The sequence below is a fragment of the Theropithecus gelada genome, chromosome 3, assembly GCF_003255815.1.
Source record: "Theropithecus gelada isolate Dixy chromosome 3, Tgel_1.0, whole genome shotgun sequence".
NCBI classification, from domain to species: Eukaryota; Metazoa; Chordata; class Mammalia; order Primates; family Cercopithecidae; genus Theropithecus; species Theropithecus gelada.
In genome coordinates, this window is record NC_037670.1 from 50773762 (window position 1) to 50781010 (window position 7249).

Consider the following 7249-nt stretch of genomic DNA (forward strand, 5'->3'; position numbering starts at 1 on the left):
GGCTGAGGCAGGAGAATGGCGTAAACCCGGGAGGCGGAGCTTGCAGTGAGCTGAGATCTGGCCACTGCACTCCAGCCTGGGCGGCAGAGCGAGACTCTGTCTCAAAAAAAAAAAAAAAATAAAATAAAATAAAATCAGTGGGCATGGTAGTGGGCATCTGTGGTCCCAGCTATTCGGGAGGCTGAGGTGGGAGGATCTCTTGAGCCCAGGAGGTCAAGGCTGCAGTCAGCTGTGATTGCACCGTTGCGCTCCAGCCTGGGTGATGCAGCTAGACTCTATCTCAAACAAACAAACAAACAAAAACAAAGAAGCTGGATATTGACTCGGAGAAGCAGACACACAATGCCCCTGCAGAGGAGGTGTGGTCAGGGCCGGGAGGGGTGACTGTGGGCAGGTTTCACTGCTGGGCTATAGATCTTTTTCTTTTTCTTTTTTTTTTTTTTTTTGAGGCGGAGTCTTGCTCTGTCGCCCAGGCTGGAGTGCAGTGGCCGGATCTCGGCTCACTGCAAGCTCCGCCTCCCGGATTTACGCCATTCTCCTGCCTCAGCCTCCCGAGTAGCTGGGACTACAGGCGCCCGCCACCTCGCCCGGCTAGTTTTTTGTATTTTTTTAGTAGAGACGGGGTTTCACTGTGATAGCCAGGATGGTCTCGATCTCCTGACCTCGTGATCCGCCCGTCTCGGCCTCCCAAAGTGCTGGGATTATAGGCTTGAGCCACCGCGCCCGGCCTGATCTTTTTCTTTTTCTTTTCTCCCTCCCTCCCTTCCTTCCTTCCTTCCGTCCTTCCTCCTTCCCTTCCCCTCCCCTCCCCTCCCCTCCCCTCCCCTTCATGGAGTTTCACTCTTGTTGCTGAGGCTGGAGTGCAATGGTGCGATCTCGTCTCACCGCAACCTCTGCCTCCCGGGTTCAAGCGATTTCCTGCCTCAGCCTCCCAAGTAGCTGGGATTACAGGCACCCACCACCATGCCTGGCTAATTTCTGTATTTTTATTAGAAACGGGGTTTCACCATGCTGGCCAGTCTGGTCTTGAACTCCTGACCTCAGGTGATCTGCCCGCCTCGACCTCCCAAAGTGCTGGGATTACAGACGTGAGCCACCGCGCCCGGCCTCTTTTTCTTTTCTTTTCTTTTCTTTTTTCTTTTTTTTTTTTTGAGACAGGGTCTTGTTCTGTCGCCCAGGCTGGAATACAGCGACATAATCAGAGCTCACTGCAGCCTCAGTCTCCCAGGCTCAGGCGACCCTCCCACCTCAGCCCCCTGGGTAGCAGAGACTACAAGGGCATACCACCACACCCAGCTCATTTAAAAAATATTTTTGTAGAGATAAGATCTCCCTTTGTCACCCAGGCTGCCCTCAAACTCCTGGGCTCAAGCAATCCCCCCACCTCAGCCTCCCAAGGTGCTGGGATTACAGGCATGGGCCACTGTGGCCGGCCAAGATCTTCCTCCATGCTGGCAGACCTGCAGCTGAGGCCTGGGAGACTCCGTGCCCCAGGGACTCCGGCTTTTCCGCTGGCCTTATCACTGCCTTCACTGTGCCCCCAGCTGGGTTTGACAATCTTGTGGGCCTTGTTGTGTGCCTGTAGAGTTATCGATGGCCGTGACCTGCACACTATGGTTGCAAAGACACTTGAATAAATAGCAGCACAGAAATAGAAATGATTCCAGTGAGAGCGTTCCAGGAGACAGAGATGACCTTTAGTACCCAGTTATCTGGAAAGACATGATGAACCACTTATTTTTTTTCTAAACTTTGATCGTCCAAGTTGAGGGTGGGGCGAGGCACGATTTAAGAAGCATCTGCTGCTACGGTTTTTGGAAAAGAAAAGCTTAAAAGCAACCAATTGAAAATGACAGATATTTTATCACAAGACCAAAACCCAGGGTCGTCTGTGTACAATTCAAATTTTTTTCCCAAAGGAAATTAATGAATCCTATTAAAAAAAGAAAAACCAAATCCAGTTTATAAGGATCCAGGGACAGACTCATCTAGAAAGGAAATAAAACGTCTCCTCAGGGAGTATTTAAAGATGGCTTGGAGCCAGGCGCAGTGGCTCTTACCCATAATCCCAGCACCTTGGGAGGCCGAGGTGGGAGGATTGCTTGAGCCCAGGAGTTTGAGACCAGTCTGGGCAACATAGGAGGACCCCATCTCTACAAAAAAATTGAAAAATTAGCCGAGTGTGGTGGCGTACACCTATAGTTCCAGCTACTCAGAAGGCTGAGGCAGGAGGATCGCTTGAGCCCAGGAGGTCAAGGCTGTAGTGAGCTGTGATGGTGCCACTGCCCTCCAGCCTGGGTAACAGGTGAGACCCTGTCTCTAAAAAAAAATTAAAGCAGAGACCAGTGGTGTTTCTTGCTGGGCATACTCTCAGCTCCACCAGGGCTTTGAGTGCTGTGTGGCCCAGGGATGCCCCGAGCTTTGGAAGTTTTTTTGTTTTGTTTTGTTTTGTTTTTTTGAGACAGAGTCTTGCTCTGTTGCCAGGCTGGAGTGCAGTGGTGCGATCTTGGCTCACTGCAACCTCCACCTCCCGGGTTCAAGCGATTCTCCTGCCTCAGCCTCCTGAGTAGCTGGGATCACAGGTGCCCGCCACCACGCCCGGCTAATTTTTGTATTTTTAGTAGAGATGGAGTTTCGCCTTGTTGGCCAGGATGGTCTCGACCTCCTGACCTCAGGTGATCCACCTGCCTTGGCCTCCCAAGGTGCTGGGATGACAGGCATGAGCCACGGAGCCCAGTCGAGCTTTGGAGTTGTATATGAACTGAAGTATTTTGTTTAACACCATGCAGTAAACACAAAGTAAACCCACTGTTGCTGGGCCGCCTTCCATCGTGGCACAGAATTGAGAGTTGAGCGCGTTGCTTTGTTTTCCGCCAAACTTAGCCAAGGTCCAGTCTTACAATCTTTTCGTTCCTAGCATGAGGCTTTCTGTCTTTGTGGCAAATATTGAAGCCTGCCACCTCACCTCTTGCATTATTTGTTTAGTTCTTTAAGAAATGAAACCTTAATCCATGTAAAATTTCTAAAAGCCTTTATTTCAATATTTTAAGAAGTTATTTCCCCTGGCAAAGCAGCCGCCCCGTTGCCCGGTGTGGAGCTCGACGACAAAGCTCATTAGCCTGAGTGGAAGCTCATTCATTATTGCTGCATTTTTGCTCTTCCAGGAGATAACGGAGAGTCAGCGTGCTGCGTGTCACAGTCCCTGGATGAACGTTTGTGGAACTGGATTGAATTAAACAAGACATGCAGAGCAAGTGGTTCGTGAGGTGGTGTGGGGTTGTAGGGATGGGGACTGACATAGCCCAAGCCCTGCCTTGGCCCCACCTCTTAACTTGCTGATGACCTTGGATGATTCCCTTCCCATCCTGGGCCTCTGTTTTCTCATCTGTAAAATGGGCAGATTGGCAATGTGGCCTCCAGGTCTGTACTTCTGTGATTGCCGTGTTTCCTTGGAGGTTCCCATCTGCTCCTAATACTCTCAAACTGGGGCGGGGATAGGGGACCAAGGAGGAAGGGGTGGCCCAGTGGTCCTGCCTGTGAAAGGTAGAGACAGACCTGGAGTTGATTTTGTATAAGGAGAGAGGGAGTGTGGTGGGGTGGGAAGCTGGGAAGAGCCTCACTACCCAAAGGTCCTGTCTGTGTCTGTGGGTGAGTCTAGAGGCCTGACTGCATGGCGGGCCGGACCAGGCAGACTGGACACAGCACGAGCACTTGTGAACACCAGAACTTTCCAAGGCCTTCTGTGGCAGGTGGGGAGAGCCCTGCTCCAGAGGCACTGAGCCCTGGGCCTGTGGGGCTTTGCATCAGAGATTTCTGCTTTTGGGAGGCTGCACTCAGACCGTGAAAGGCTTTTGCAAACCCAAACGGCTGTCATTCTGTAAGTGAAGGTACAACTCATAGACGCAGGGGATACTGCTAAATACTACAAAAAAACAGGGCAAATTCAAACTAAAGACAAGGCTGGGCATGGTGGCCCACGCCTGCAGACCTAGCTACTTGGGAGGCTGAGTTGGGAAGATCACTTGAGGCCAGGAGTTTGAAGCCACCCTGGGCAACACAGCAAGACCGTGTCTCTACAAAAAAATGAATTAATAAGCTGGGCATGGTGTGATGCACCTGGAGTCCCAGCTGCTTGGGAGGCTGAGGCAAGAGGATCGCTTGAGCCCAGGGGTCCGAGGCTGCAATGAGCTATGCTCGTGCCACTGCACTCCAGCCTGGGTGACAGGAAAGTAAAGGAATAAAAGGGTGGCTACTCCACAGGCAGAGCTGCCCTGGGTGCTGCTGACTGGGTACTTTTAGGGTTATTTCTTGATCATATGCTTTACCAGGGCTGGATTATTCATGAGTTTTCCGAGAATTCCCAGCACTGAGGCTTCCTCCCCTTTTTAGACCATGTAGGGTAACTTGCGGATGTTGCCTTGGCATTTGTAAACTGTCAGGGCACTGGTGGAAGTGTCTTTTCACATGTTAATGGATTATAATCAGCGTGTAATGAGCAATGAGGATGACCAGAGGTCGCTTTCCTCGCCATCTTGGGTTTGGGGGGTTTCGGCTGGCTTCCTTACTGCATTGTTTTATCAGCGGGGTCTTTGTGACCTGTGTCTTCTGAAACCAGTCCTGTGGACCTCCTGTCTCAGAGTCATGTGGTGTGTAGCCTTTCCTGAGTGGTTTCTCCCACTTAGGATACTGATTCAGCCATGTTGTTGCCCACGTCAGTAATTAATCTCTCTCTTTTTTTTTGCCGGGTAGTATTCTATCACCTGGATGCACCACCGTTTCTTTATCCATTCTCCTATTGAAGAGATTTGGGTTGTATCCAGCTTGGGCCACTATGAATAAAGCCTCCACTGACCTTCATGTACAGGTGTTTGTGAGAACATAAACGTTTACTTCTCTTGGAAAATACTTGGAATTGGGATTGCGAAGTAGCATGGCAGATACATACTTAATTCTAGAAGCTTCCAAGCTGCTCTCCAAAGTGTGTGCACCACTGTGCATTCCCTCCAGCAGTGCAGGCACGTCTCAGTTTCTCTGCATTCCTGCCAAATAGACATCCATCCATCCATCCATCCATCCATCCATCCACCCATCCATCCACTCATCCATCCATTCACTCATCCATCCATCCACCCACCCATCCATCCGCTCATCTATCCATCCATCCAACCATCCATCCATCCATCCATCCATCCATCCATCCATCCATCCATCCATCCGTCCGCTTACCCATGCATTCACTCATCTATCCATCCATTCACCCATCTATCCATCCACCCACCATCCATCCGCTCATCCATCCACCCATCCATCCACTCATCCATCCATCCATCCATCCATCCACCCATCCATTCATCCATCCACTCACCCATGCATTCACTCATCTATCTATCCATTCACCCATCTATCCATCCACCCACCCATCCATCCGCTCATCCATCCATCCATCCATCCATCCATCCATCCATCCACCCGTCCATTCATCCATCCACTCACCTATGCATTCACTCATCTATCCATCCATTCACCCATCTATCCATCCACCCACCCATCCATCCGCTCATCCATCCATCCATCCATCCATCCATCCACTCACCCATGCATTCACTCATCTATCCATTCATTCACCCATCTATCCATCCACCCACCCATCCATCCGCTCATCCATCCATCCATCCATCCATCCATCCATCCATCCACCCGTCCATTCATCCATCCACTCACCTATGCATTCACTCATCTATCCATCCATTCACCCATCTATCCATCCACCCGCCCATCCATCCGCTCATCCATCCATCCATCCATCCATCCATCCATCCATCCATGCATTCACTTATCTACTCATTCATCCATTCACTCACCCATGAATTCACTCACCCATCCATCCACTCATCCATCCATCCTCCCACTCACCCATCCATCCACTCATCCATCCATCCATCCATCCATCCATCCACTCTTCCATCTATCTGCTCATCCATCCATCCATCTACCCACCCATCCATCCATCCACCCATCCATCCATCTGCTCATCCATCCATCCGCCCACCCACCCACCCACCCATCCATCCACCCATCTGCTCATCCATTCATTTATTCACTCATCCACTCATTCATCCATTCACCTACCCATGCATTCACTCACCCATCCATCTACCTACCCATCCATCTGCTCATCCATCCACCTACCCATCCATTCACTCACCCATTCATCCATCCATAAGATAAATGTTTTCTTGGTCATTCACTCGATGAGCATTTTCTGCTGGAAGTTGGTCCAAGGCCCCCCGCTACCACCCCCATGAAGATATAAGACAGACAATAAACAAATGGCTGCAGGTCAAGGCAGAGCCAGGAAAAGCAGAAATGACCCCACTGCCAGCAAGTGGAACAGGAGGTAATTTCAAAGGGATTTGAAAGGAAGGAGAAAATGCTCCCCTAGGAAGACAGCTGTGAAAAAGAATGAGATGGGCCCATAAGCAAAGACCTCCTGGAAACGCAGGACCTCCTGCCTGGTGGAGAAGGCCAGCAGTGATGCCGTGTCACCAAGGTCGACTGGGGTGGTGGGGCAGAGTTAGCTGGGACTTCCAGCTTCCAACGTCCACACATATTCTATACGAATTTTTTATAGTTGACATTTTTGTTGTTTTGTTTTGTTTTGTTTTCCACAGAGTCTCGCTCTGTCGCCCAGTCTGGAGTGCAGTGGCAAGATCTCTGCTCACTGCAGCCTCGACCTCTCAGGCTCAAGAAATCTTCCCGCCTCAGCCTCCCAAAGTGCTGGGATTATAGGTGTGAGCCACTGCGCCCTGCTATCGCTAACATTTTATTTTTACAACCAAAAAAGAAATGAAAAGGGAAAATAAGGAAAAATACTTGCAGTAGTTGTAGGCAGGGAGGCTAGCGTTGAACAGACACACCCGTGGTCCCCAGGTGCACTCCGGGAGGGGATTTGAGCTGGGTCCTGGTGGGAATGAGGGCGGGAATGAGGAGCGACTGGACTGTCTCCAGCCACTGGGAAGCCGGGTCGGGAGCGCATGTGTTGCCAGTGAATGCCTCTGGGGGGCAGCAGAGGCCACAGAACGCTCCTGTGCGGCGCTGGGGCTGGGCCGGGGCTGGGCCGGGGCTGGGCCGGGGCTGGGCCGGGGCTGGGCCGGGCTGGGGCTGGTCTGGAGCTGGGCTGTTCTGGGGCTGGGGCTGGGCTAGACTAGGGCTGGGTTGGAGCTGGGCTGTTCTGGGGCTGGGGCTGGGC